The 20,930-nt window shown below is 42.7% G+C and overlaps 1 protein-coding gene across 3 annotated transcripts in view; it reads right to left on the bottom strand.

Moving 5' to 3' along the window:
- Positions 1–19,009, bottom strand: part of LOC121566926 (myelin-associated neurite-outgrowth inhibitor) — a 57,637-nt gene extending 38,628 nt beyond the window's left edge. The window contains exon 1 of one of the 3 annotated variants that reach the window (XM_041876851.2): positions 18,675–19,009. The gene's annotated coding sequence lies outside the window, so the exon portion shown is untranslated. The remainder of the gene's footprint in view (positions 1–18,674) is intronic. The other 2 variants (XM_041876849.2, XM_041876850.2) reach the window with 2 other exon arrangements.
- Between the last annotated feature and the right edge of the window lie 1,921 nt (positions 19,010–20,930).

The raw sequence follows: 20,930 nt of genomic DNA, 5'->3' as shown, positions 1-20,930 counted from the left end.
AAAGAGCTCAATTTTGGTCTCATCTGACCACAACACTTTCACACAGTTCTCCTCTGAATCATTCAGATGTTCATTGGCAAACTTCAGACGGTCCTGTATATGTGCTTTCTTGAGCAGGGGGACCTTGCGGGCGCTGCAGGATTTCAGTCCTTCACTGTGTAGTGTGTTACCAATTGTTTTCTTGGTGACTATGGTCCCAGCTGCCTTGAGATCATTGACAAGATCCTCCTGTGTAGTTCTGGGCTGATTCTTCACCGTTCTCATGATCACTGCAACTCCACGAGGTGAGATCTTGCATGGAGCCCCAGGCCGAGGGAGATTGACAGTTAATTTGTGTTTCTTCCATTTGCGAATAATCGCACCAACTGTTGTCACCTTCTCACCAAGCTGCTTGGCGATGGTCTTGTAGCCCATTCCAGCCTTGTGTAGGTCTACAATCTTGTCCCTGACATCCTTGGAGAGCTCTTTGGTCTTGGCCATGGTGGAGAGTTTGGAATCTGATTGATTGATTGCTTCTGTGGACAGGTGTCTTTTATACAGGTAACAAGCTGAGATTAGGATCATTCCCTTTAAGAGTGTGCTCCTAATCTCAGCTTGTTACCTGTATAAAAAGACACCTGGGAGCCAGAAATCTTTCTGTTTGAGAGGGGGTCAAATAGTTATTTCCCTCATTAAAATGCAAATCAATGTATAACATTTTTGACATGCGTTATTCTGTCTCTCACTGTTCAAATAAACCTACCATTAAAATTATAGACTGATAATTTCTTTGTCAGTGGGCAAACATACAAAATCAGCAGGGGATCAAATACTTTTTTCCCCTCACTGTATATGTATATATATATATATATATTTGCGAGAGAAAAAAACAAATGGGGGATTGGAACTTACAATCTATCTGCAATATTAAAGCTGATCTACCCCCTGTAAAAAAATAAAAATAAAAAATAAGAATGGGTATGTAAACCAGTTATTTAAAAAGTTTAAAGTCTTGGTTGAAAATGTGCGATCCGCAATTCAGTCATCATGGAAGAGCGTACCTTGAAAATCAGTCTAGTCTGTTGTGCTAGTCTGTTGCGCTAGTCTGTTGCGCTAGTGTGTTGCGGTAAAACCATGTGCAGTTATAATGAGCAAAACAACATCGAATGTTGGCTTCAACTTGGTTTTCCATTCAAAGCGTTCACGGTTTTTGGTCACTTTCTCATTTTAAAACATGATACAGTAACCCTCAATAACTCTTCAACATCTCAAATGGTGAGACTGACTAACTACCACATGGACAGACTTCATTAGTGTGTTTGTGTCAGGAGCATGTTGCCTATTTAGTTAGGCAATGCCCGCATTATTCTGACATATTTTAGAATGTGAAAATAATGTAGGGCTGTCCCAGACCAACAAAAAAAAAATTGGTCGACTGAGAGTCGTCTGTATTTTTCCATATATAGACACACCCAATATTTTAATACAATCAACAATAGGTAGGTTACTGAGCTTGTCTGATGCTTTAAGCACTGATATTACAAATGAAGACACTAATTACTAAAGAGGGAGCCAGATATCAATATAGCCTAACAAGAAGAAAGAAACCTGTTCCCGCTGCTGCTAGTCTTTGCAGATTCTGCCGTTATGCTCCTAAAGTTGCCGGTAATAGGCTACACCAGCGGTCGGCAACCTTTTCCAATTGGAGGGCCAAGTTATAGTACCATTTCTACTGATCTGCGTGCCAGTCTTCATATCTCAAAATCAATGTCATGTGGTTAATCAAAATTCGATCTAGATAAAAATGATACAAATTTAAAAAATGTACTTCTATTGCCAATATGTACAAATAGCCTACATAAACAAACAAATAAAAACATTGCAGCCTGCAGGTAGGAAATATCCTGAATAAATACATATCCTATAAATCACATTGGCTAAGCATGGCCTGTCTGCAAGGAACTTGAAAATTTTTTTAAACTATTAACTTGATCCAGCCCGATTGCGCTAGCAAACTTGAAACATTGTATAAAAATCAGAGTTTCCCTGGGCGCTCAGTTTCCTGCGCCAGTGAGCTCCGGACAGACAGACACTGCTGTAGACTATTTGCGCAAGGGATAAGAAGTATTCAGGTAGGCCTATTTTATGAAGTTTCCACCGGATCAGAGCATGACATTTTTCTCCCCTTTCATGATGAGTGGTTATGGAAAGGGGGAGAGCTGGAAAGATTTTTCAAATAGGCTACATTGAGGAATTTTGGTCATTCTCAATGGATGTAAAAACAGACTTTGTTTACTAGCTGTTTGAGGCAAAGAAAACATTTATTTGAAAAGCTCCACAGCTCATTAGTGGTGGTGAGTTAAGACAATCAGAAATACAGTGGGGAAAAAAATTATTTAGTCAGTCACCAATTGTGCAAGTTCTCCCACTTAAAAAGATGAGAGAGGCCTGTAATTTTCATCATAGGTACACGTCAACTATGACAGACGAAATTAGAAAAAAAATCCAGAAAATCACATTGTAGGATTTTTAATGATTTTATTTCCAAATTATGGTGGAAAATAAGTATTTGGTCAATAACAAAAGTTTCTCAATACTTTGTTATATACCCTTTGTTGGCAATGACACAGGTGAAACGTTTTCTGTAAGTCTTCACAAGGTTTTCACACACTGTTGCTGGTATTTTGGCCCATTCCTCCATGCAGATCTCCTCTAGAGCAGTGATGTTTTGGGGCTGTCGCTGGGCAACACAGACTTTCAACTCCCTCCAAAGATTTTCTATGGGGTTGAGATCTGGAGACTGGCTAGGCCACTCCAGGACCTTGAAATGATTCTTACGAAGCCACTCCTTCGTTGCCCGGGCGGTGTGTTTGGGATCATTGTCATGCTGAAAGACCCAGCCACGTTTCATCTTCAATGCCCTTGCTGATGGAAGGAGGTTTTCACTCAAAATCTCACGATACATGGCCCCATTCATTCTTTCCTTTACACGGATCAGTCGTCCTGGTCCCTTTGCAGAAAAACAGCCCCAAAGCATAGTGTTTCCACCCTCATGCTTCACAGTAGGTATGGTGTTCTTTGGATGCAACTCAGCATTCTTTGTCCTCCAAACACGACGAGTTGAGTTTTTACCAAAAAGTTATATTTTGGTTTCATCTGACCATATGACATTCTCCCAATCCTCTTCTGGATCATCCAAATGCACTCTAGCAAACTTCAGACGGGCCTGGACATGTACTGGCTTAAGCAGGGGGACACGTCTTGCACTGCAGGATTTGAGTCCCTGGTGGCGTAGTGTGTTACTGATGGTAGGCTTTGTTACTTTGGTCCCAGCTCTCTGCAGGTCATTCACTAGGTCCCCCCGTGTGGTTCTGGGATTTTTGCTCACCGTTCTTGTGATCATTTTGACCCCACAGAGTGAGATCTTGCGTGGAGCCCCAGATCGAGGGAGATTATCAGTGGTCTTGTATGTCTTCCATTTCCTAATAGTTGCTCCCACAATTGATTTCTTCAAACCAAGCTGCTTACCTATTGCAGATTCAGTGATCCCAGCCTGGTGCAGGTCTACAATTTTGTTTTTGGTGTTCTTTGACAGCTCTTTGGTCTTGGCCATAGTGGAGTGTGGAGTTTGACTGTTTGAGGTTGTGGACAGGTGTCTTTTATACTGATAACAAGTTCAAACAGGTGCCATTAATACAGGTAACGAGTGGAGGACAGAGGAGCCTCTTAAAGAAGAAGTTACAGGTCTGTGAGAGCCAGAAATCTTGCTTGTTTGTAGGTGACCAAATACTTATTTTCCACCATAATTTGCAAATAAATTAATAAAAAAATCCTACATGGGGATTTTTTGGATTTTTTTCCTCAGTTTGTCTGTCATAGTTGACGTGTACCTATGATGAAAATTACAGGCCTCTCTCATCTTTTTAAGTGGGAGAACTTGCACAATTGGTGGCTGACTAAATAATTTTTTTCCCCACTGTAGTATCAGATCCCCAAATGGGCACATTTATAGGCCTACATTTGTGTGCCAGGCCAGGTAGCCTAGGCCTATTTCTAAGCGTAATCAGGTGCATGTCCTTACTCAAGATTTACAGGAGCGCTCCAAACAAAAGACAATGAATAAATTGACAACTCGTAAATGGAATGAAATAAACCAAAACTTTTTCTCACAAGTGTAGCATAGGTTGTGCACTCTGCAAAACAACGTGTCCACTCCCTACAATGACAACGGTAAGACTGTAATAATAATATATTGAATGCACTAACAGAAATGACTGTAACCAAACAAAAACTGTAGATGATAAATGATGGTAATTAATGGTAAAAGTAGTAATGGTGGCAGTACTGGTGAGCCTCCACAATGGATTATTAGTCCACTCAGACAGGCGTCAATCAGACAGGTGTCTCCTGTGCCACACATTTTTAGAAATATATTTGCCACTGCTCGACCAACAGCTTATCGACCAAACAATTGACTAAATGGGGACAGCCCTAAAATAATGTGGATGTCAATGCATAATACCATTGTGTAGAACTATTAAAAAATGCATTATTCTTAAATAATTATTTTATTATTCATAATTATTCATTATTCGGCCTATACCTACTACTTTGTGTAGCCGTTAGTGATGCAAAAGACCTTACGGTTTTCAGATAGATGGAAAGGCAATTAAAATGTAACTACAAAGTAGCCTATGCCTACCTGGCAGAGCCATGATTATTTGCATCAATCCAGTGGCCATTTGTTTTGAAACCTCAATCACAAGCGTGCTGCAGAAACACAGCTAGCAAAACACAACTGGCTGGCTGGTGTGCATCTGAATTAAAGGATAACTACACCAAAACATTTTCTCAAAAATTGTCCCCTGATGTTTAAGCATTGTGGTCGACTTAGAACATCCAATTGTGTTGTTTTTCTATTGAAAGTGTATTTTTGAGAGCATAAACCCCCAAAAACGGGGCAAAATTACAGTCCTTCTCCCCGCATTTTACTTTTTATTTTCGTGGTATCAAGTTTAGTTTTTTCAAATTGTGCTCTCTAGAGGATTTCGCAGAAAATAACACATGGCACGCTGAAATCTGCAATAAAATAAAGTGCAAAAGGTATTTAAGTATTTTCTTTGCTGTTACAGGAAATCTATCCAAATGGATGTAAGAACAAAAGGGCATGGTAATTTAAGAAATGGTTAGTCATTATTTGGCTGGTTCTGTGTGGAATGCATACACATTATGGGACACAGGCCAGGTCATTATAAATCACCACATTTTTATAAAATAGATTGCCACAAACAAAATCATGTGCTGGTGCCACCAACTGAAAATGTTGGTAGCACCCTGCTAAGAACCCAAACGCACATTCGCGTGTAGCCTACTGCCTTGTGCGGATTGCTGCGCTAATAATGTTAAGAAATAGTTTATCAACATTTTAAGCGAAACATTCTGATCTGTTGCATCAGACTCATTGTTTAAATTTTATTTTTTATTTTTTTATATAGGTCTACTGGTTGTATGAATTTGGGATCTATCGTCCCAGAACTGTCCCAGAGTCTGTTTGGGCTATTTCTTTCTCGACAAGTTGACCAATAGAATAGGGGGATAGTAGATTGACATAGGCGGCGTGTCCATAAGGCTAGTCCATGAAGCTTTCCCTAAAGCAAATTGAATTAAATTGGCAAAATTATATAGCCTAATTAGCCTACTCCTGTCTATTCAAAAATAAATGAAGTCATTCAAAATAGGAAGACTTGGCCACCGAGGATCATTAGCTTCCCCTAGCCGTACTTTATTTTTTGTGTGGATTGTTTGAAATCGTATTGCCTACAGTTGGAAGGAAAGGCAGCGTACGCAATTTGGGCAGCGCACGCAGCAAATACCAAATAGATTATTGTTGAGTTGCAACTGTCAGTGAAAAGTAGAGGCCCAGCAAGGCATGTCACAATATTTCAAAATTCAATGGCTATTGCTGTTAAGAGAAGACAATGAAAATACTCAAATCTTGTATTTTTGTTATCACATTTCGCAACTTCATTGAGCGAACAACTGTAGGGCTATAGCTTATTGGCACCAGCGGCGAGCATCGGCCATATCCCCGGTGAGTGCACACTGCGCATATTCACTCTTTATCATAGTTGGGTCAGAGCTACTTAAGTTTGTTTTTGGACAATAACTTCCTCCTCCAGTTTAGATGGACGTCATATTCAAATTGTGTCTCATCTTCTCGTAGGCCTATTATGTGGACAACGTAGTTTTTATTTACCTGTTTGTCAGTGTCAGCAGAGTATGCTACCCTGTAATTTGTTGTATTAAAAAAAGATTCTGCTAATGTCTCCAGTCATATAAAGTGTAGTAGAATTGCATGAAATGTGTTTATAAAAAGGCCAAATCTTTCCAGCGCAAATAAAGAACCGTATCTGATATAGCCAATAGCCTAGGCCTCTACGGCTATACACGCTCAGTATTTTTTTGCGAACAGTGATTGAGTTATATTATTAGCCTAAATTATGACCATTTACTCATCACATTACGAATAGTTGGCTTACATACAGTACTAGTCCAGGTGACTACCTCATGAAGCTGGTTGAGAGAATGCCAAGAGTGTGCAAAGCTGTCGTCAAGGCAAAGGGTGGCTATTTGAAGAATCTCAAATATAACATATATTTTGATTTGTTTAACACTTTTTTGGTTACTACATGATTCCATATGTGTTATTTCAGTTTGGATGTCTTCACTATTATTCTACAATGTAGAAAATAGTAAAAATAAAGAAAAACCCTTGAATGAGTAGGTGTGTCCAAACGTATGACTGGTACTGTAAGTCTGCAAATGCAATGATGCATGGAATGCTTTATTATAAAGGTGCATTTTTATGGTGAAAATTAAGCTTCCCAAACTTGAAACTATGCATATGAATTTAGGATCTATCGTCCCACAACTGTCCCAGAGTCTGTTTGGAATAGGCTATTTCTTTCTCGCACAGAACGACAAGCTAACCAATAAAAATCGGTAAACCTTTCTACTATGGGGGATAGTAGATTGACATAGGCTAGTGATTTGGCTGTTCGTTACTCGTCTTGTTGGCTGAGGAAAAGTAAATGTGGACAGTTATTCTAACACCTTCAAAGTCATTGCATCCTCAACTTGCATGTGCTGTTAAGATTAATTACCATAATCTAAATGCGATTTCTGTCATTCTGGGCACCGTGGGGGTGGACGCCCTAATCAGGGTCCGGCACATTTCTCAAATGTCCGGTAAATTAAAATGCTGCCGGTCAAATGTCTGCCGCCACATTTTCATAACGGAAACCCTGCAAAAGAGGCCTATGTCTCAATGGGATTTTTAAAACATTTAAATAAATAACATCTCCTACTGGTGGTTCAAGTTTAAACACTGTGTGGCTGTGAGGGACTGGAGTTCCATCTTCACTCACTGCAGGCCTCAGACACACAGTACAGTTAATATGAGAGGCCGTTGAGAAAACCCTCTAAAAAGACACTGGTGGCTGGAGACTAGTGGAGTCACACGTACACTAAATCACAAGCCTTCAGGATAACATGCACACAAGACAGTAGCCTGCAACATGTACTGATCAATCCTTCCCCTCTTTCACTCTCCTTTTCCCTTCCCAGAACTACCTCTTTCAGTGAGTGAGTGAGTGCGAGAGAGAGAGAGGCAGAGAGAGAGAGAGAGAGAGGCAGAGAGAGAGAGAGAGGCAGAGCGCGAGAGAGAGCGATAGATAGAGGCAGAGAGGGAGAGAGGCAGAGAGAGAGAGAGGCAGAGAGAGAGAGAGCGATAGATCGAGAGAGAGAGAGGCAGAGAGAGAGAGAGCGATAGATCGAGAGAGAGAGAGAGAGGCAGAGAGATAGAGAGCGATAGATAGATAGAGAGAGAGAGAGAGAGAGAGGCAGAGAGCGATAGATCGAGAGAGAGAGAGAGGCAGAGAGAGAGAGGCAGAGAGATAGAGAGCGATAGATCGAGAGAGAGGCAGAGATAGAGAGCGATAGATAGATAGAGAGAGAGAGAGAGAGGCAGAGAGATAGAGAGCGATAGATAGATAGATAGAGAGAGAGAGAGAGAGGCAGAGAGATAGAGAGCGATAGATCGAGAGAGAGAGAGAGAGTGCGATAGATAGACAGAGAGAGGCATAGAGAGAGAGAGGCAGAGAGAGAGAGAGGCAGGGAGAGATGGAGAGCGATAGATCGAGAGAGAGAGAGGGAGAGGCAGAGAGAGAGTGCGATAGATAGACAGAGAGAGGCAGAGAGAGAGAGAGGCAGAGAGAGATGGAGAGCGATAGATAGAGAGAATAAATAAGGCCAAGTATAAATTATTCAGCTGCTGACTGCTGAGAGGAACACTGTAGCAGCATAGCAGGCCAGAAGAGTCTGTGTTACTCAGTGGGAATCCTGTGTGTTCCACTGTGCAGTCCTGCTGGTTAACTAGCCACCGCTGGCCAAAGGACAGGTTCAGAGGAAGCCGCTGACATACACACAATTAGTTGACTCATGTGTGTTAATGCTGGGCTTGAACCTGCACACTGCAGTGGGTTCTCTAGACCCCAGGTTCCATGCTAAGTGTCATTGATTGGAATAGAAGGTGTGAGAGTGGACATGAAGAACAGAGAGATGGCAGGGCAGAGTCACTGATTGGAACACACTCAACCAGATGTTCCTCCCTCTCTTTCCCCCTTCCATACTCTACTCTTGGTTTCTCTCCTTCCCGTTTGCCGCCTCCTCCTCACGGTATCCATGGTGACAACTGGCTCACACTTGATAAAGGAGGCCGTCAGTACAATCTAACTGCAGTGTTTCTAATTCAATAACAGCGGGAACCAACCCACCCACTGTGATACCACTAACCTACCTCCACATACATAACCATAGCCTAACACACAGATGCTACCATTACTGTTGCCACTCAAATCCAACATTAAATACGGTCTTAAACAAGAGAGAGATGGCGCCGGAGAAGATGGCTGCCGTTTTACAGCCCTCAAACCAATTCTACTATTATGTGTGTGTTTTTTGGCGTTATTTGTACTTTTTTCTGTACATAATGTTTCTGCCACCGTCTGTTATGACCAAAAAGAGCATCTGGTTATCAGGACAGCCATTACTCACCTCGTATTGGACGGAATTTTTTTCCCCTCTCTCTGGTAGTTAGGCTAATTGATAGTTTATTGTTCATTAATTGGCCAGAGATTCTGCTCAACAGTCATGTTCAGTAGTCAGGAAACAGGGGAAAACCTCTTGTAAAATGGAGTGAAACATCTCTCTAACCATTACATTTACATTTACATTTTTGGTCATTTAGCAGACGCTCTTATCCAGAGCGACTTACATTATCTTTTTTTTATTTTATTTTTCATACTGGCCCCCCGTGGGAATCGAACCCACAACCCTGGCGTTGCAAACGCCATGCTCTAACAACTGAGCTACATCCCTAACGGCCATTCCCCCCCCTACCCTGGACGACGCTGGGCCAATTGTGCGCCGCCCCATGGGTCTCCCGGTCGCGGCCGGCTACGACAGAGCCTGGATTCGAACCAGGATCTCTAGTGGCACAGCGAGCACTGCGATGCAGTGCCTTAGACCACTGCGCCACTCGGGAGTCCATAATTCTACCAACACCACCTCCTTTCTCCTCCCCTCTTTCTGTCTACCACCCTTTTAGTCAGTCATCCCCTCCATCACCTCCTTTCACTTCTCCACAGAAACCTACCTCCACCTCTCCTTTCACACATTCAGTACACATGAACAGAACACACAATAATCATCCTTTCACTCACACACACACCAGTGGACAGGACAGGTGGCTAAACTAGCTCTGGAGGTCCCAGGCCAGGACCCCATGGTACCTCCCAGCTGTCTGAATAGAAAGACGGGTGAAGTGAATGTGTGTCAGAATATGACACTGTGTGTGTGTGTCTGTGTGGTGCAAGGGGTGGGGGAAGGGGAGTGTCTTCACCAAACAGCCCTTTGTTTTAAATGGTTGATGTTGAGTGTTTTTGGCCACTTGGTTGTGAAATGCTCATTCTTCCCCTAAGCCCTCCATTCAGCAGACCACTACCTCCGTTTGTATAGACTATTCTTCACAGGACCATTACACTGAACCAACACAGCAGAAACAGACGGAGAGATCTTTAAATTCCTACAGGCATTATGAGTGATCGACACCTTTTTGTGTGTCAGAGCTACAATTCACACAACTACCATGTCACAAAACCACATGATGGGGCATATCAGGGGGGCACGATTAACTTCAACACACCTGATCCCCAGAATCAGCCGAGCGGTTAGGGGGACTTTATTAAGCGTTAACACTCTCGGTGGCTTCGGGGCACATCAATAACAGAGAGAGCAGCTGTTCCTAGCCCGGTGATGTGCATAGCTACATGCTAACAGCTACATGCTAACACTGGGAAAAAACACTTTGGGGTTAGGATTTATGTGTGTGTGTGTGTGTGTACAGGAGCAGGTGTTTTATTTTAATTTTTTTACTGGCCTTCGGTTCTCTAGTGGGCCTAGTTGGTAGCTATGGAGGGGGAGGGGGAGGGTGAAGGGGGTAGTTGGAAGGGGTGATTACAGTGAAAGAATATAAATCTATCACGTACCAATTCTCCCCCCTCCTCCTCACCTCACCCAGCATCTGCTGTCTTGTGTTAAGGCATTATGTCATACTACTATTCACATACACTCCTCCCTCTCAGAAATAACCCTGGGCTCCGTAGCGCCAGTAGCCTGGAAATCAAATCAAATCTTATTGGTCGCATACACATACAGTGGGGAAAAAAAGTATTTAGTCAGCCACCAATTGTGCAAGTTCTCCCACTAAAAAAGATGAGAGAGGCCTGTAATTTACATCATAGGTACACGTCAACTATGACAGACAAATTGAGAAAACAAATCCAGAAAATCACATTGTAGGATTTTTTATGAATTTATTTGCAAATTATGGTGGAAAATAAGTATTTGGTCACCTACAAACAAACAAGATTTCTGGCTCTCACAGACCTGTAACTTCTTATTTAAGAGGCTCCTCTGTCCTCCAGTCATTACCTGTATTAATGGCACCGGTTTGAACTTGTTATCAGTATAAAAGACACCTGTCCACAACCTCAAACAGTCACACTCCAAACTCCACTATGGCCAAGACCAAAGAGCTGTCAAATGACACCAGAAACAAAATTGTAGACCTGCACCAGGCTGGGAAGACTGAATCTGCAATAGGTAAGCAGCTTGGTTTGAAGAAATCAACTGTGGGAGCAATTATTAGGGAAATGGAAGACATACAAGACCACTGATAATCTCCCTCGATCTGGGGCTCCACGCAAGATCTCACCCCCGTGGGGTCAAAATGATCACAAGAACGGTGAGCAAAAATCCCAGAACCACACGGGGGGACCTAGTAGAATGACCTGCAGAGAGCTGGGACCAAAGTAACAAAGCCTACCATCAGTAACACACTACGCGCCAGGGGGCTCAAATCCTGCAGTGCCAGGACGTGTCCCCCTGCTTAAGCCAGTACATGTCCAGGCCCGTCTGAAGTTTGCTAGAGTGCATTTGGATGATCCAGAAGAGGATTGGGAGAATGTCATATGGTCAGATGAAACCAAAATAGAACTTTTTGGTAAAAACTCAACTCGTCTTGTTTGGAGGACAAAGAATGCTGAGTTGCATCCAAAGAACACCATACCTACTGTGAAGCATGGGGGTGGAAACATCATGCTTTGGGGGCTGTTTTTTCTGCAAAGGGACCAGGACAACTGATCCGTGTAAAGGAAAGAATGAATGGGGCCATGTATCTTGAGATTTTGAGTGAAAACCTCCTTCCATCAGCAAGGGCATTGAAGATGAAACGTGGCTGGGTCTTTCAGTATGACAATGATCCCAAACACACCGCCCGGGCAACGAAGGAGTGGCTTCGTAAGAAGCATTAAGGTCCTGGAGTGGCCTAGCCAGTCTCCAGATCTCAACCCCATAGAAAATCTTTGGAGGGAGTTGAAAGTCCGTGTTGCTCAGCGACAGGCCCAAAACATCACTGCTCTAGAGGAGATCTGCATGGAGGAATGGGCCAAAATACCAGCAACAGTGTGTGAAAACCTTGAAGACTTACAGAAAACGTTTGACCTGTGTCATTGCCAACAAAGGGTATATAACAAAGTATTGAGAAACTTTTGTTATTGACCAAATACTTATTTTCCACCATAATTTGCAAATAAATTCATTAAAAATCCTACAATGTGATTTTCTGGATTTTCTTCTTCTCATTTTGTCTGTCATAGTTGACGTGTACCTATGATGAAAATGACAGGCCTCTCTCATCTTTTTAAGTGGGAGAACTTGCACAATTGGTGGCTGACTAAATACTTTTTTTCCCCACTGTATTTAGCAGATGTTATTGCGGGTGTAGCGAAATGCTTGTGTTCCTAGCTCCAAATGTGCAGTAGTATCTAACAATTCACAACAATACACACAAATCTAAAAGTAAAAGAATGGAATTAAGAAATGTATAAATATTAGGACGAGCAATGTCGGAGTGGCATTGACTAAAATACAGTAGAATAGAATACAGTACATACATATAAGATGAGTAAAGCAGTATGTAAACATTTTTAAAGTGACTTGTGTTCCATTATTAAAGTGACCAGTATAGCACTATACAATAGCACTATACTACATTCACGTTACAGACACACACGTGAGTGGGGTGCACCTTCTTGCCAGAAGGACTTGTGCCTCATCCTTGGGCTGAAAGTTTGAAACTATATTGGCCAAGCCATTTTAGATGCTGCCTAAATACAGTCTACATAAAAGGTTTTGGGTGGAGGGTTAATCCATGAAGTGGATTAAGAGAGATAATTATTACAGATGTGATTGCGTCTCTGATCCAGAGATAGATATTAACTTTATATTGTAGCCGCTTACATTCTGTTCCAAGTTCAATGGTATGTCCAAATGACAAGATGGCGCCGACAGACACTGTCGCCCTGTTTATAGACAACTTTGCAGCATTTTTTTGTTTGTCATTTCTTACATTATTTGCTAAGAACATTTATTGTTTTATTACCTACAGCTGAAAATAACTTTTGGACATTAGATTGGTGGTCAATCACCAGTAATTCAAGCAGAAATTTGACTTCCCTGACTTGGATCCTTTGTTTGAACTTCCCGAGGCAGCTCTATTCATCCCGGGGGCTGTACCAAAACGCTGACGCCAGAGAATAGGAAGAAGTGGAGCCCTAGTCAGACTCAGGCGGCATGCATACCATCCACCGCATTTTACTCGCTAAAGTTCAGTCCCTGGACAATAAAGTAGACAAGCTCAGGGCGAGGATCTCCTTCCAGAGAGACATCAGGGACTGTATGATACTCTTGTTTTATGGAATCATGGTTCTCTCCGGATATTTTGTCCCTGTCCATTCAGACAGCCGGGTTCTCCATCCATTGCGCAGAATACCTCACCATCAAATGCCGACCGCATTACCTTCCGAGATCATTTTCTTTGGTCATCGCCACTGCGGTGTACAGTACCAGTCAATAGTTTGGACACACCTACTCATTCAAGGGTTTTTCTTTATTTTTTACTATTTTCGACATTGTAGAATAATAGTGAAGACATCACAACTATGAAATAACACATATGGAATCATGTAGTAACACACAAAATCAAAATATATTTTAGATTCTTCAAAGTAGTCATCAAGGCAAAGGGTGGCTACTTTGAAGAATCTCAAATATAAAACATATATATATATATTTGTTTTTATATAAAAACAATTGTATCAATTTTTGAATAAGGCTGTAACCTAACAAATGTGGAAAAAGTGAAAGGGTCTGAATTCTTTCCGAAGGCACTGTATGTAAAAATAGCCTACAAATAAAAACATTGCAGCATGCAGGTAGAAAATATCCTGAAAAAAATAATCACATTGGCTACGCATGGCCTGTCCGCAAGGAACTTGAAACATTGTATCAACTATCAACTTGGTCCAGCCCAAAGCTTGCTCTAACAAACTTGCAACATTGTATAAAATATTCTGGGCCCTCAGTTTCCCTTGCCACTGACAGACACAGCTGTAGGCTATTTGCACAAGGGATAAGAAGTTATCAGGTAGGCCTATTTTGTGATGTTTCCACCGGATCAGAGCATGACATTTTTATTTTTTTATGCCAAGTGGTTATCGAAAGGGAGAGAAATAGAACGATTTTTCAAATAGGCTACATTGAGGAACTATTGTCATTCACAATGGATGTAAAAACACTTTGTTTACTTGCTGTTTGAGGTGAAGAAAACATTTATTTGAAAAGCTCCACAGCTCATTAGTGGTGGTGAGTTAAGACAATCAGAAATAGTATCAGATCCCCAAATGGGCACATTTATAAGCCTACATTTGCGCGCAGGCCAGGTAGCCTAGGCATACTTTTATGCATAATCAGGTGCGCGTACTTACTCAACATTGACAGGAGCACTCCAAACAAAACAATGAATAAATTGACAACTTGTAAATGGAATGAAATAACCCAAACTTGTTTCTCACAAGTGTAGCCTAGGTTTATTTATTTATTATGGGATCCCCATTAGCTGCTGTCCCAAATACAATGATTTTAGTTTTTTAAATATTTAGGACTAACTTATTCCTTGCCACACATTCTGAAACTAACTGCAGCTCTTCGTTTAAGTGTTGCAGTCATTTCAGTTGCTGACGTGTATAGTGCTGAGTCATCCGCATACTCAAAGCCAGTGGCATGTCGGTAGTAAAGATTGAAAAAAATAAGGTGCATAGACAGCTGCCCTGGGGAATTCCTGATTCTACCCAGATTATGTTGGCGAGGCTTCCATTAAAGAACACCCTCTGTGTTCTGTTTTATTTTTTAGGTACTTTTTACCCACTTTTCTCCACAATTTCATGATATCCAACTGGTAGTTACAGTCTTGTCACATCACTGCAACTCCCGTATGGACTCGGGAGAGGCGAAGGTCGAGAGCCATGCGTCCTCTGAAACACGACCATGCCAAGCTGCACTGCTTCTTGACACACTGCTCGCTTAACCCGGAAGCCAGCCGCACCAATGTGTCGGAGGAAACACAGTACAACTGGTGACCGAAGTCAGCATACAAGCGCTTGGCCCGCCACAAGGAGTCGCTAGAGCGCGATGGGACAAGGACATCACGGCCGGCCAAACCCTCCCCTTACCCGGACAACGCTGGGCCAATTGTGCCACGCCTCATGGGTCTCCCGGTCGCGGCCGGCTGCGACACAGCCTGGGATCGAACCCGGCGTCTGTAGTTACGCCTCTAGCAGTGCGATGCAGTGCCTTAGACCGCTGCGTCCCTCGGGAGGCCCCTCTAGCAGTGCGATGCAGTGCCTTAGACCGCTGCCTCACTCGGGAGGCCCCTCTAGCAGTGCCTTAGACTGCTGCGTCATTCCGGAGGCCCCTTTGTGTTCTGTTAGACAGGTAACTCTTTATCCACAATATAGCAGGGGGTGTAAAGCCATTACACATACCTTTTTCCAGCAGCAGACTATGATCGATGTCAAAAGCCGCACTGAAGTCTAACAAAACAGCCCCTACAATCTTTTTATCATCAATTTCTCTCAGCCAATCATCAGTCATTTGTGTAAGTGCTGTGCTTGTTGAATGTCCTTCCCTATAAGCATGCTGAAAGTCTGTTGTCAATTTGTTTACTGTAAAATATTTAATGCAAACAGAAATTACTGTAACCAAACAAACATTGTAGATGATAAATGATGGGAATGAACGGTAAATGTACTACTGGTGATACTTGTGAGCTTCCACAATGGATTATTAGTCCACTGAGACAGGGGTCAATCAAGACATGTGCCATACAGTTTTTATAACTTTTCTTTGCAACTGCCCGACCAAAAAATTATTGGTCGACCAACAGCCTATCAACCAAACAATCGACCAGTCGACTAAATGGGGTCAGCCCTACCAAATGCACAATCCTAGTCATATTAGTAACCCATCCTAGTTGTTGCGTCTTTAGATTCACCATCTTTCTAAGTCTAACGGAGAATGCTGTTTTCCCTTTTCCCTGCGAATTGCATTTTGGCAAATGTTTGAAAATGACGTTTCATTGCCTGCTTCATTACATGAGTTGCATGTTTTGTTAAGACGAATTCCCATATATATATATTCTAAATGTGATTTCTGTCATTCTCAGCACTGTGGGTGGACGCCCTGATGGGTTACTCACCCAATGCATATGTGTCTGGTAAATTTCTCAAATGGCCGGTAAATTAAAATATTCCCGGTCATGTTGTCCAGCGCCACATTTTCCTAAAGGAAACCCTGACCACATGTACCAGGCTGTAGTTGGTGGCAGACAAGTTGTTGTTACTACAGAGAACAGAGGGAATCCCTAGACACACACACACCTCTCTGTAGTAGTGTCTCAGAGAACAGACTAAACAGATGACTAGCCAACTGGTCACAGCATGGCTGGACGGCATGACTGACTCACAGACCCGGCCTTGGACTTCAGCACTTCTGTCCCTCGCTCTGCCTGGTAGGAGAAGCTCACCTTTTGGGGATACAATAGAGAATAGAGTGTAGGCCAGAACCAACCTCTCACAAGGCAAGAGGACAGAGAGGCATTTTCCATTAAAACTCTGATTTGGCAGACACTACACAGGCCGATGAGTGATTGTCACCAAGAAGAAGCAGCACTGTCAGGTAGGGCAAGGGATAACAAGGCACAGAGGTGGGCCAGCACACGCTGTCACATCTGACTGGACTAGCCATGGGTTCATTTCCAGGTGTAAAAGGAGGAACACAGGAAACAAATGATCCTGGAGTGGAACTAGGACCACACACACACACACACCGATTGTTGAGAGTGAGAACACAGAGAAATGCACTCATGGCCTGGTTTCCAGTTTCCATTCTGGCACCTCCGCCACGAGAACAGAAAGACACAGGATTGTTTCACCCTGGCACACACACAGTGAGATATGTTTAACAACACACACACACACACACAAACAACGAGTCAAGAAGCACACACATCTTGCACTAGAACACAGATGATGCTGAGGACACTGACACCCAATGACAGCACCATTTCACCTAAAAATTAACAAGCAGTCAAAGGACATAATTGAGAAAAACTGGAATGAACATTCTGTCAACACTTAGCCTATTTCAAAATCCACATGCCACTATAATATCAAAACACACAACCCTAGAGATCAAAACAAGACATCAACAATGTTCTGAAGGCAGGAAGCTATTCAAATACACATCCTTCAGTCCTTGACAGGTGAGCATTCATTCAAAACACAAAGAGGACTAAGTAATTATTCTGCCTCTGATGGGACGATTCCTCCTGAATTTAGAGTAAAGGCTTGTACTAATCAACTGGTTCTATTCACTAGCAGAATGACCAGACAGCAGAGCAGTCTATTCCTGTCTCCAGTTCTTGGTCCTGTAGGCCCTTATCCTTTCTCTCTCCATGTGACAGTTTTATGGCTGCATTGCATTGTTTGAGCTGCCTACCATTGAAGCACACAACAATAAATAACTCATACACACAAAGGTACGCCTACACGTGGTTTCTGCTTTATCGGGTTAAATCATTGTAGCTTGAGTGCTGTCCACTTTCTCTATATCGCATATTTTAATGGTTGTTAATCCAGGGTCTTTGCTTTGTGTCAAGGTATGCAGGTATGAATAAAAGGCACAATGACATTAATTGTCCCACTCACTTTGTCAATACTGCTTGGGCCATGAATGATTTTCAGTGATGCGTTATAACATTATTACCATAGTTATTAAGCCATTTATATACCAATTGACAAAATGTTCAGCATTTAAAATGTCCTCATTATTATGACTGTTGATTGCACAAATTCCCACACGGGTTATAACGCCAGCCAGTAGTCACAAAGCGATAAATCCCTATTATAAACCGGATAATCCGAAATTCGCAGATTAGGCTCACATCAAGACAATAATCCAGAAAGGATTCGGGCTGTTAACGTCTCTCTTTTAACACACATCTGAAATTGCTGATTGCCTTGTTAAATGAGAACAACGCAATGGCCACTTCAGTTATTGCAGGTTTGAGGACGGTAAACAAAAATTTAATTTCATTTTTTACAAAGCGCTTTCAGATAGTGATTTAGCTAAAACCCACATCCCGCAGCAATAGTTTAAGCGAGTTACGGTAGCTAGTTACAGTACAACATTATTAAACCAAACAGTTATGGTTTGACAAAAATGGGCACATAAGCTTCCGACACCATTTTGAAAAACCACTCTGTTCTTCACTGCGTGGAATGAAAAATGTGTGACCAGCGAGTTATTGAAAACTAGCTTGGCACTAGACAATTCCACCGCAATCACACTGGATCCCATCACGTTTACTAACATCGTTGCATCAGTCACACAATGTCCCTTCTCTTACAATCTGTCAATCGATAACTAGATTGGCTAGTTATTTTATCTCAAACAATGGAGGAAATGCATTTCATTTCGTCACACCAAGCTATCAAGTCCATCACTGAAATGTTATTTTTGTCCACCAACTAAGCTAGCTAGCTCGCTAATGCTAGTTATCCTCCATCATCATTGTATTTTCCGAGTCACATGCAATACCCGTGTCGGACAATTGACGGGAAAAGGGGGAAAGAGTAGAGATGACACAACAACAATATTTAGCGGGCGAGCCTTACCAATGTCTGATGGACAAATGTGGTTCTCTAAATTCCTTATTTTGTTCAGGTATCTTCAAGCTCGCTGGCACTGGCTATGTAAACGGTGTCGGAGCTCTAGCTTCTCACTACAGCGATTTCGGGCTAGCAGCGGCGTTGGGAACACCGCGGAGTGGGGGATGGGGATGCCGAGAGAGGGGGGATGGAGGGACTGGGGGGAGAGAGGGGCCAGCAGCAGGCAAATATTGGATGTTGATGGGTTTTTCAGGCTCGCAAGATTACAAAAGGACACCGCTTCTAGAACTACAACTTAAGCTTTAAAGGGAGTATAACTATATCAGTTTGGAAGTAGCTCATTTTGAAGAGACAATGAAAACTGATATTTGGTCAGGAGGATAAAGGAGGAACATCGCGGTTGAAACGTGAGCTAGATTGAGCAAAAAACGACATATCCCATCAACGTCTCTTCTTCTTCGATGAGGTTTAACAGCGGTTGGCATCCAATAAAATGTTGCATTACTGCCACCTACTAGACTGGAGTAAAACTCCCTTATACTTTGCCTGATAAAAAATAAAAAATACTCTACCATCTAACCCTACACTCACAAAAAACCCACCACATTACTCCGCTAATTTAAATCTATTTAATCCTACCTCAGGCCAACAGCGTGAAAGGATGGGACACCCCCACTTAACACACCCTGTAACTCTTCTGAGTCTTGCACACCCAAATACCTCTCTGCAGCTGCCACCACCACCTCAATTTTCTGTGACTTACATTCCATCCCTGCAGTAAAGTTGATAACCATTGCTATAAATGCTAAAAGTCCAATCTTACTGAAGCATATATCACGTGTTAGCCTATCCCTCTGTACTGGTACAGCTCTACTACTCACACCACTCTTCTCAGGTTCCCTTCCCCTTGACCCATCTTCCTCTACTTTCTTCACTGCCTCAGCATACGACAACTTCTGCACTACTCTAACCCTGGAAACCTCAGCTTGCCTCTCTCGCACCGGACATTTCTGATTCCCAGCCACATGGGCACCGCTACAATTAACACATACCACTACTTTCCCCAATGCTACACATTCCTTTGTCTCATGCCCTTCTGCACACTTCTCACACCTAGGAACCTCCCTCCTACACACTACTGCCACATGCCCATAAGCTTTCCACCTGTAACAACGTAATGTATTCGGCACAAAAGCTTGTACAGGATAGCTTAAATATCCTAACATAGGTTTTTGGGGCAAAGACTCAACATCAAAACTAAAAATGACAGACAACGACTCTTCTGTTCCACCACTCACGCCACCCTGTCTGCGTCACACCAAACGACGAGCAACGAGCATCACAAACACCGTTCAGTTGGTCAACTTTCACATTTACCCCTACCCCAGTAATCACTCCTCTCAATGGCACGCTTTCCTTGAGAGCAAAACAATTAACCTCTTGTCCCCATTCGTTTAAGGCGGAGCGCCTGCTCCCTCTGACCAGCAGAAGCATAAACAATTATCACAAGACCACTTCTGGTTACCTTCACCGATTCCACAGCACCCAACTCTGTTTTCACCCACCCTGAAACCACAAATGGATCAGCCAAAAGGAGAGGGTCCACTTTTTCCAAAAATGTCACTCCTACTGTCACAGACTCATCTTTATCCTGACCCTCGGTGTAAGCCTCAGGCTCCGAGAACTTCACCACACCTACCACCTCCGATACTTCGTCCGCGTTCACTTCCATTTATCCTCCTGTCTTTGATCAGGCGTACAGCTCACTCTGCTTACACTTTCTACCATTCTTCTTTAACAAATCATTTCCCTTTTTTCCTCCATTTTCAACCAACTCAAGCTCACCCTCTTCCTCCCTCTCTCTCTTCGACCTCCTCTGCCTCTCTTTTTCCCTCCATTCCTCCTCCGTATTCCAAGTATATGTCTTCTTATGATAATACTGCACTTCTCCAGACATTCAGTACCAGTCAAAAGTTTGGACACACCTACTCATTCAGGCTGTGTGAGGGCTATTTTACCAAGAAGGAGAGTGATGGAGTGTTGCATCAGAAGTATCTGGCCTCCACAATCCCCGACCTCAACCCAATTGAGATGGTTTGGGATGAGTCGGACCGCAGAGTGAAGGAAAATCAGGCAACAAGTGCTCATCATATGTGGGAACTCCTTCAAGACTGTTGGAAAAGCATTCCAGGTGAAGCTGGTTGAGAGAATGCCAAGAGTGTGCAAAGCTGTCATCAAGGCAAAGGGTGGCTATTTGAAGAA

This window comes from Coregonus clupeaformis, chromosome 5, assembly GCF_020615455.1.
Source record: "Coregonus clupeaformis isolate EN_2021a chromosome 5, ASM2061545v1, whole genome shotgun sequence".
NCBI lineage: Eukaryota > Metazoa > Chordata > Actinopteri > Salmoniformes > Salmonidae > Coregonus > Coregonus clupeaformis.
This window is presented reverse-complemented; position numbering and strand designations above follow the sequence as displayed.